We start from the raw sequence: 11,331 nt of genomic DNA on the forward strand, positions 1-11,331 counted from the left end.
ATTTCTGTAAGTCTTAGCTGACACTCTAGGTTTCTTCTTAACATCATTGAGCATTCTGCGCTGTGTTCTTGCAGTCATCTTTGCAGGACGGCCACTTCTAGGGAGAGTAGCAACACAGTGCTGAACTTTATCCATTTATAGACAATTTGTCTTTGGTATCAGTTATTTTGGTGTTATGAAATCTCTCAGCAGCTCTGGCTGCAACTTGCTGAATTGCAGGAGCTATATGTTCTCTCATTGTCATCAAAATACTTTGTACCCGTGTGAATCATATGTTTGGTACCATATAATGTGTTGCTTGACAGACACTTTAAGGCACTTTGGCACCATAGCTTTCTGACTGACATGACAGGGAATTGCAGTTTCTCTCTAAAAGATTTCCCATTGGACTCACATAAAATGAAGACCATAGGGTGATTTGCCTGGGTGCTGCTGTTGTGAGCTGTGGTGTCTGGAGTGATGTTCTTTGGATGGAGTGGGATGGGGACCACAGTTGGCCTTTCGTTGTCTTCCTTTCTCCTGAGGATCCCAGCATGGCTGCGCTGGCGCTGGTGATCTGGGGCTGGGATGTGAGGATCTTAGAGAGGTCTGGTCAGACCCATCTGATGAGGGTAAAGTGCTGGTGTGGGAGGAGTTGTACTGGGTCTGGTTACTGACCTCTGTGTTGTAGAAATTATATGACTGCTGACAACTCCCTTTGTGGCTCCTGCCTGATGTCAGCTACCTCTCGCCTCATGATGCTCTCGACCGTTGCCAGTTTCTCTCTCAGCTCCTCCTTATCCTGCCTCAGAACTGTCACCTCACCACAAAGCTCATTCACCTCTACCTCCAGTAGGGAGATACTCCCAAAGCCAGCTAGCTAGCTCGCCTCTGACATTCATCCTAGCTTTACTATCAACTGGCTAGCATCATCAGTCAGCTTTAGATGTGAAAGGGGAAAAAATGAATATTTGCTAGTTAACCATCTGATAATGTTGATAAATGCCATTAGCAAGCTAGCTAGCTAGCTAAATTGCAACTTGTTCTTGGAGTTTATTCACAAGGTTAGATAGAAATAGATCCACAAATATTATTCTCTGTCATGCAGAATTGTAAGCGTGTAACTTCAGAAGTTTATTCAATAATACAGACATGGGTGATTTCTGAATGAACTGTGTGAAAGTTTTGTTCAATTTAGACCACAGTTAGTTGACTGAGGTGTAAGTGAAGTGCTGAAAAAAAAAGATATGAAAACACTCCTGTAAAAAACCTGTGGCTGGCATGACTTCAATTGACTAAATAGATTTGTCATCTGATTTCTAGGAGCCTGGTGGAGATAGATACAACCATACTCTAAGGCAGGATTCCTGCCGGACATTTCCCTGCATCCAGGTTGAGGTCTGCTACCAGCTGGAACATGGAGCACTCCATGTCAGTGTCAGCCATAAATATTTTTTCTGTATTACAGTGCATTCGGAAAGTATTCAGACCCCTTGACTTTTTCCACATTGTGTTACATTACAGCCTTATTCTAAAACTGATCAAATATTTTTTGCCCTCATCAATCTATGCACAATACCCCATAATGACAAAGCGAAAACAGGTTTTTATACATTTTTGCTAATTTATTAAAGTAAAAAACAGAAATACCTTCTTTACAAAAGTATTCAGACCCTTTGCTATGAGACTCGAAATTGAGCTCAGGTGCATCCTGTTTCCATTGATCATCCTTGAGATGTTCTTTAATGGAAGCCTCTCCAACAAAATCCAGGTAGAATCAGGAATTCCCCTAGGCATCTGTCTAGGCCCTTATTTACAGTAACCCTGGATTGTAAACTGTCATCGTCAAAACATATTGAAACAACAGTAGCCAGGAAGGGGAGAAGTCTGTCCATAATAAAGCGCTAATCTGCCTTCTTAACCTGTTGGGGCTAGGGGGCAGTATTGACAATTTCAGAAAAAATATGTTCCCATATTAAACTGGATTAAGCTAGGATATGCATATTATTAGTAGATTTGGATAGAAAACACTCTGAAGTTTCTAAAACCGTTTGAATGGTGTCTGTGAGTATAACAGAACTCATATGGCAAGCAAAAACCTGAGAGAAATTCTACCAGGAAGTGGAAATCTGGGTGCATGGGCTCTCTTCAAGTCGTTTCCTATTGAATACACGGTGACGTAGTAATAATTGTGCACTTCCTACGGCTTCCACTAGATGTCGACAGTCTTTACAAAGTTGTTTGAAGCGTCTACGATGAACAGAGCCCGAATGACAAGGAGGGGAAGTTGTTGAGGCAGGGGGTGACATCACTTCTTGGGGCACGTTCACGAGGGAGGATCCTCCCGTTCCAAAACCTTTATCAAGACACAGGAACCGTCCGGTTGAAATATTATTGAATCTTCACTTTCTGAAGGCCCTAAAGATTGATGTTTTACAACGTTTGACATGTTTGAACGAACGTAAATACAACTTTTTTTTACTTTTCGTTGCGACATCGTCCGAGCGCTTTCTACACTTGGAGTAGCTTACTGGACGCACGAACAACAAGGAGTATTTGGACATAAATTATGGACTTTATCGAACAAAACATTTGTTGGGGACCTGGGATTCCTTGAAGTGCCTTCTGATGAAGATGATCAAAGGTAAGGGAATATTTCTAATGCAATGTATGATTTTAGATGACTCGAAGATGGCGGCTATCTGTATAGCCTAGTGTATTTTTCTGAGCTCAGAACTCAGATTATTGCAAAGAGTGCTTTCCTCATGAAGCTTTTTGAAATCTTTCATAGCGTTTGCATAAAGGAGATGTTCATCTATAATTCTTTGAATGACAGTTTAATTTTGTATCAATGTTTATGACAAGTATTTTTGTAAATTGTGGCGCTGATTCACCGGCAGTATTTGAGGGAAAATATTTTCTGAACGTCACGCGCCGATGTAAAATGCTATTTTTATATATAAATATGAACTTTATCGAACAAATGCATGTATTGTCTAACATGATGTCCTAGGAGTGTCATCTGATGAAGATCGTCAAAGGTTAGTGCTGCATTTAGCTGTGTTTTGGGTATTTGTGATGCATGCTAGTTGCTTAGAAAATGGCTGTGTGGTTATTGTGTCGATGTACTCTCCTAACACAAGAAGTGTATCTATAAAATGGTGTAAAATAGTCCTATGTTTGAGAACTTTGAATTATGACATTTTGTGGTTTTAAATCTGGCGCTCTGATTTTTCACTGGCTGTCCCACTACCCTAGAGGTTAACCCACCGTTCCTAGGCCGTCATTGAAAATAAGAATGTGTTCTTAACTGACTTGCCTAGTTAAATAAAAGTAAAAAAATATATAAAAAAATCGGCCAAATCGGCGTCCAAAAATACCGATTTCCGATTGTTATGAAAACTTGAAATCGGCCCTAATTAATCGGCCATTCCGATTAATCGGTCGACCTCTACTTTACAGGGTTGCTACTGGTGTGTAAAATGGTTAGACTCTACCAGACCAGAAAATGGTAAGACCCTCAATCTCTTGAGTTAAGAAGAAAGACTACATCGGAACATTCAGTCTGCAGCTGTTTAAGTACTTTAGTCTAGTAAACTCGACCGAGGACCACAGCGTGTGTACCTTTGAGGATCCACTCTAACGAAGATGAGAGGGGAAGAACATTGCCCGATCAAACGACCATTGGTACGTCTGATGTATCCATTCTAAAAGAGACTTCCAGAACAAAGGAAAACCTACTACAACTACTAAGGACATGGTCCAGAGACTTGCACAACTAGAGACTTTCTGTCAAACTATTCGTCACAGACTGATGGGGCGATTTCAACAGAGCGAGACGACGAAGACATACAAGTAAATACACTGCTCAAAAAAATAAAGGGAACACTAAAATAACACATCCTAGATCTGAATGAATGAAATAATCTTATTAAATACTTTTTCTTTACATAGTTGAATGTGCTGACAACAAAATCACACAAAAAGAATCAATGGAAATCCAATTTATCAACCCATGGAGGTCTGGATTTGGAGTCACACTCAAAATTAAAGTGGAAAACCACATTACAGGCTGATCCAACTTTGATGTAATGTCCTTAAAACAAGTCAAAATTAGGCTCAGTAGTGTGTGTGGCCTCCACGTGCCTGTATGACCTCCCTACAACGCCTGGGCATGCTCCTGATGAGGCTGGTCTCCTGAGGGATCTCTCCCAGACCTGGACTAAAGCATCCGCCAACTCCTGGACAGTCTGTGGTGCAACGTGGCGTTGGTGGATGGAGCGAGACATGATGTCACAGATGTGCTCAATTGGATTCAGGTCTGGGGAACAGGCGGGCCAGTCCATAGCATCAATGCCTTCCTCTCAGGAACTGCTGACACACTCCAGCCACATGAGGTCTAGCATTGTCTTGCATTAGGAGGAACTCAGGGCCAACCGCACCAGCATATGGTCTCACAAGGGGTCTGAGGATCTCATCTCGGTACCTAATGGCAGTCAGGCTACCTCTGGCGAGCACATGGAGGGCTGTGCGGCCCCCCAAAGAAATGCCACCCCACACCATGACTGACCCACCGCCAAACCGGTCATGCTGGAGGATGTTGCAGGCAGCAGAACGTTCTCCACGGCGTCTCCAGACTCTGTCACGTCTGTCACATATGCTCAGTGTGAACCTGCTTTCATCTGTGAAGAGCACAGGGCACCAGTGGCGAATTTGCCAATCTTGGTGTTCTCTGGTGTTACGGATACAGGTAGTGTGTATCCTGTATTTGTATTTCTTTTCTCTCCTTCTCCTCCTCACAGGTGACAATCATCACTCCCCAATCAGTCATCAATCAGTCCCCAAACAGAAGTCACCTGCTCCTCTTCCCTCACCCAATCACAGTCCCTTTCCCTTGGTTTAAAAACCCCAGTCAGTTACTCTCTCTCTAGCTCATTCTCACTCTGTGATCAATCTTTGTGTTCATTCTCTCAATCGCTTGTGTCCAATCGCTATCTCCCTGTGTCCCTCTCTCTATAGTTGATTCTATTTTGGGTTTTTTGCACTACATGTCACATTTGTCCGGTAATCCTGTGAGTGTTGTTTGTTTGTTTGGTGGGGAAAAGAGGGGTACCAAGACAAGTCGCCCATGGGCATACATTACCCTAGGAATACTTTGTCTAAGTACACCTAGTTAGAACTGGGCGGACCACCCACTGGTATTTTTGGGATTAGTTAGCTAGCTGTTGTGGAAATAGGCTAGTCTAGCTTAGGGGTATTTTGGCTTATTGTTTCTTTGCTTGGGTCCAGCTCAGCCCCTTTTCTCACACCCCTTTACCGTGTGTTTAAAATAAACCTTTTGAGTTTGACGGTAGATTCAGTTGTCTGTGGTTTTTGGTTCTCACTGTTACTTGTCACGATTATAATTTGCATGATTTATGTTACGGGTCTCGTATCCATCCCCCCTAGACTGCTGGGCCAAAGGGATTCGTAACATAAGTGGGAGCTCATCCGGGATCTGTCATTACTGAACACCCATGCAAGTTATTGTGTGGTTAGTTCGGTGTTTGCTATTTGTTGGCTCTTGTGTTGGTAGTAGTTCAAGATGGCTACTTTTGAGTTACAATCCTTTTTGGATAACCCTTCGTGGGAGCTTTTTGACAAATGTCGAAGAGTTGATTTAATGACCTTGGCTGACCATTATTCGTTGTCTATTTCGCACAATTTAGTTAAGGCGGAGGTTAAGAAACTAGTGTTAAATGTATTGTTAGAAGAGCAGGTGCTTGTGTTACCGCTGCCTGAACCTATTACCCCTGTAGGGGATGTTGCTGCCTCCTGTAAGCCCGTCGGTGTCTGAGACCGAGGGCGAGGCTAAAGCTCCAGCCACATTGCCCCGTTTTGATCCGCTCTCCCCAATGTCAACTGGTGATGCTAGAAGGGATGTCCGTTCTATACAGTTTCAACTGGAAGCGGGAGAGAGGGCCCAAATTAGGCGAGGAAAATCTCCAGTTAGAAATGTGTAAACTTGAAAAAGAACGAGAACAGCGGCAGTTAGAGTTGGAAATTTGTAAAATTGAGGCAGAAAGAGAACAGCGGCAGATGGATTTCAAAATGCGCCAAATGGAACTGGAGGCAGAGACAGCGAGGGTAGCCTTCGTTCCTACTGTGCTTGTTGTCAACCTTTTGTTGTTAACCAAAAGGTTGATAACAAGCTTGCTAAATGTTTTTCTAGTGTTGTCTCAATGGGAAGAGGTAAAGAAGAAGAACGTGGCTTACTTTCTTGATGGTAATCTCCTCATGCGTAAATGGACATCCCATGGTGACGCGGATGGAGATTGGAATGCTGTTTACCAAATAGTGATTCCTACAGCCTTTCGACAAAATGTGTTATCCCTTGCTCATGATCACCAGTGGTCTGGTCATTTAGGAATCACAAAGACTTATGATCGGATCCTTCAACATTTCTTTTGGCCAGGTTTAAAACAAGATGTGGCTCAGTTCTGTCGGACATGCCACACATGTCAGATAACAGGAAAACCAAATCAGGTTTATTCCTCCCGCTCCTCTTTGTCCTATACCTGTCATAGGTGAACCATTGAACATGTGGTGGTTGATTGTGTTGGACCGTTACCGAAGGACAAAATCGGGTAACCAGTTTCTGTTAACAATTATGTGTATGGCAACAAGATACCCCTAAGCCATTCCTCTGAGAAGGATTACAGCTCCGGTAGTGAGTAAAGCCTTAATTAAGTTCTTCACGACATTCGGGTTACCTAAGGTGGTATAAACTGATCAAGGTACAAATTTCCTGTCTAAGCTCTTCATGCGGTGTTAGCTACCTTAGTGCTGCGGTGTTAGCTACCTTAGTGCTGCGGGCTGTTAGCTACCTTAGTGCTGCGGCGTTAGCTACCTTAGTGCTGCGGCGTTAGCTACCTTAGTGCTGCGGCGTTAGCTACCTTAGTGCTGCGGCGTTAGCTACCTTAGTGCTGCGGCGTTAGCTACCTTAGTGCTGCGGCGGTTAGCTACCTTAGTGCTGCGGCGTTAGCTACCTTAGTGCTGCGGCGTTAGCTACCTTAGTGCTGCGGCGTTAGCTACCTTAGTGCTGCGGTGTTAGCTACCTTAGTGCGGCGGTGTTAGCTACCTTAGTGCTGCGGTGTTAGCTACCTTAGTGCTGTGAAGACTGTTTAGGAAAGGGCTCTGGTCTGTTAGTGCTAGGCATGGTCTACTGGAATAACCCCTATGCTGTTAACATGGTGTTACTAAGCATTGAACAGGCTCCCAGCTGACCTTGTGTGTGCCGGTGCTCTCCGGACCAGATTGAAATGTCTCTCTCAATGGGAAGATTCACCCATTTTTTTTTTTTAATATGATAGTTTTTGGGCATCTGAGTGATGTTCGGTTGATTCCCGGGGTTATTTCATGCTCATGTGTATACGAGTTCTTGATCAGAAACTCTGGCAATAATACAGCCGGTACAATGCAAAACTGTTTTTGATAATTCTTTATCTTTAACTTGATTGCTGATTTCCAAACATTTTGAGACACAAAAAGGGTTCTGATAATGTGTTTGCAGATGCTTTGTCTCGTGTGTAATAATTTTTGTATGTTTCGGAAGATTGACTTTGATTTGTGAGTATTCATTGTACAGACTTTTGTATATACTCGTACATACTTTTGGTCGCAATCCCCCCGAGGGTTGCTCTTTTAAGGGTGGGAGTGTTACGGATACAGGTAGTGTGTATCCTGTATTTGTATTTCTTTCTCTCCTTCTCCTCCTCACAGGTGACAATCACCACTCCCCAATCAGTCATCAATCAGTCCCCAAACAGAAGTCACCTGCTCCTCTTCCCTCACCCAATCACAGTCCCTTTCCCTTGGTTTAAAAACCCCAGTCAGTTACTCTCTCTCTAGCTCATTCTCACTCTGTGATCAATCTTTGTGTCCATTCTCTCAATCGCTCTTGTGTCCAATCTCTATCTCCCTGTGTCCCTCTCTCTATATTGATCTCTTTTGTTTTTGCAACTACATGTCACATTTGTCCGGTAATCCTGTGAGTGTTGTTTGTTTGTTTGGTGGGAAAAGGGGGGTACCAAGACAAGTCGCCCATGGGCATACATTACCCAGAGGAATACTTTGTCTAAGTACCCTAGTTAGAACTGGGCGGACCACCCACTGTATTTTTGGTTAGTTAGCTAGCTGTTGTGGAAATAGGCTAGTCTAGCTTAGGGTATTTTTGGCTTATGGTTCTTTGCTTGGGTCCAGCTCAGCCCCTTTTCTCACACCCCTTTACCGTGTGTTTAAAATAAACCTTTGAGTTTGACGGTAGATTCAGTTGTCTGTGGTTTTTGGTTCTCACTGTTACTTGTCACGATTATAATTTGCATGATTTATGTCACGGGTCTCGTATCCATCCCCCCTAGACTGCTGGGCCAAAGGGATTCGTAACATCTGGCAATGCCTAACGTCCTGCATGGTGTTGGGCTGAAAGCACAACCCCCACCTGTGGACGTCGGGCCCTCATACCACCCATCATGGAGTCTGTTTCTGACCGTTTGAGCAGACACATGCACATTTGTGGCCTGCTGGAGGTCATTTTCAGGGCTCTGGCAGTGCGTTCTCCTGCTCCTCCTTGCACAAAGGCAGAGGTTAGCGGTCCTGCTGCTGGGTTGTTGCCCTCCTACGGCCTCCTCCACGTCTCCTGATGTACTGGCCTGTCTCCTGGTAGCGCCTCCATGCTCTGGACACTACGCTGACAGACACAGCAAACCTTCTTGCCACAGCTCGCATTGATGTGCCATCCTGGATGAGCTGCACTACCTGAGCCACTTGTGTGGGTTGTAGACTCTGTCTCATGCTACCACTAGAGTGAAAGCACCGCCAGCATTCAAAAGTGACCAAACATCAGCCAGGAAGCATAGGAACTGAGAAGTAGTCTGTGGTCACCACCTGCAGAACCACTCCTTTATTGGGGGTGTCTTGCTAATTGCCTATATTTCCACCTGTTGTCTACTCCATTGCACAACAGCATGTGAAATGTATTGTCAATCAGTGTTGCTTCCTAAGTGTACAGTTTGATTTCACAGAAGTGTGATTGACTTGGAGTTACATTGTGTTTGTTTAAGTGTTCCCTTAATTTTTTTTAGCAGTATATGTACATTGCGCTTCTAAATCCGATATGAGCGGTTGTTAGGAGTGCTAAATATCCACACTTACCGATGAGGGTATTATTCAACTGTCTGTACGATTGTTGAATTCCTTTGTCTCTCCTTCCACTTTCTTTCCCAACCCCTTTTCATTGTGGTACCCAGCCGTCATATCGGGTTTGTCCACTAGGGGGTTTTCATTACATTGTTAGTAATCACCGTATAATCTATTGTTTATGGATTCTGTGTGATTCTTTCATTAGTTAGTAAATAAATAATCAAGCCAATTTGTGTAAGCTGATTCATCATGGAGACTTGGGTTTGTGCAGATTTATAGGACATTACAACGTTCAGAATGAGACTGAAATAGGAGCAAATGATTAATGGATGACGGATAGTATATCGAGATATTCAGATATTTTTTGGTTAATTCGGACCCGGTAACTCGTTAAATAAACTTTTCCCGTGGTGCCCTAGATTACTGCTTAATTAATTGTTATGATTAATTTAATCGCTTAATAATTGAGCGTGGTATGTAATTATTCGATGAATAGCCGCCATCGCATTAATGGTAACAACGTCACGACACCATAACATGTCTAATCCTGGAGTAACTTGCTGTCGGTTTGGCAGGAGGCCTTGGTCAATGGGAGGTCAAGGGTGAGAGCTGGAGGGCTTACAGTGGAGTGAGAGCCGAGTTTACAGACATGAAGATACAACTTGGTTGAGCTGGGTTGAGAGAATGCCAAGAGTGTGTAAAGGCTGTCATCAAGGCAAAGGGTGGCTATTTGAAAAATCTTAATATTAACACTTTTTGGTTACCACATGATTCCATATGTGTTATTTCATAGTTTTGATGTCTTAATCAAATAAAGAAAAACCTTGAATGAGTAGGCGTTCTAAAACTTTGACCGGTAGTGTATACTTAACAAAAATATAAACGCAACATGTAAAGTGTTGATCCATGTTTCATGAGCTGAAATAAAACTCCAGAAATTATCCATACGCACAAAAGCTTATTTTTCTCAAGTTCTGTGCAAAACTCTATTTACATCCCTGTTAGTGAGCATTTATTCTTGCCAATATAATCCATCTACCTGACAGGTGTGGCATATCAAGAAGCTGATTAAACAGCATCATCATTACACAGGTGCACCTTGTGCTGGGGACAATAAAAGGCCACTCTAAAATATGCAGTTTTGTCACACAATGTCACAGATGTCTCAAGTTGAAGGAGCTTGCAATTAGCATGTTGACTGCAAGAATGTCCACTACAGCTGTTGTCAGTGAATTGAATGTCAATTTCTCTACCATAAGCCAACCCCCATAACCAAAATTGTTTCAGTAAGAGGAGGGCAATGATCGGTGTCGTTTTGGTTTATCGTCCCAGCTCTCTCGCTCTCTCCTCTATCTCCTCTTGGCAACAGCCCGACTCACCACACGCACATGACGTGCACACAAGAGGCGCACATGTGGGATAGCTCTCTAACATCTTGAAAGTTGCCTTGCGTATTATTGATGATCAATTGTTTGTCTTTTGTTGCCGTGGTGCAACAATTAAGCAGCGGCACAGTATAATGGTAATACACTGTAGTCATCTCCGTCGCATTTTGTAAGACCTTTAAAAATTGAACATTTTAAGACTTAAGGCCTTTAAATCAGATGAATAATTTAAGACTTTTTAAGACTCTAAGTATGTACTTTTTTTGCTGTACAGGGGAGGAGATAACATTAGGTGTTAATGGTGAGGTCTTACCTGCATGAAGACCATGTCAGAGATGGCTGATCCCATCAGGGCAAGTAGTCTGTCCAGCCTCTGATCACTCCCTCCAGACCTCTCTCTACCACGTTCCACACTGACTGCAGCTGCTCCGCTGTCGACTTCTTGAACATTGACAAAGTGTCCTGTGTTTTTCTCTGTGGGTGTCGGACTCCACGCTGTCGTCTTCCGCTTGATGCTGTGGGACAACATGGGAAAAATACATCACTGCAGATCAATGGACCTAAAGTACACCTGACATTGGAGAAGAGTCAGAGGAAAATCTGGAATAAGACAATTATGTCAATATAGTGCACTTCTTTTGATCATACAGTGCCTTCAGAAGTCTTCAGACTCCTTGACCTTTTCCACATTTTGTTACATTACAGCCTCATTCTAAAATGGATGAAATTGTTTTTTTCCCCTCATCAATCTACACACTACCCCATAATTGTCATTATGGGGTATTGT

The sequence above is a fragment of the Salmo trutta genome, unplaced genomic scaffold (genome assembly GCF_901001165.1).
Source record: "Salmo trutta unplaced genomic scaffold, fSalTru1.1, whole genome shotgun sequence".
Taxonomy (NCBI): Eukaryota; Metazoa; Chordata; class Actinopteri; order Salmoniformes; family Salmonidae; genus Salmo; species Salmo trutta.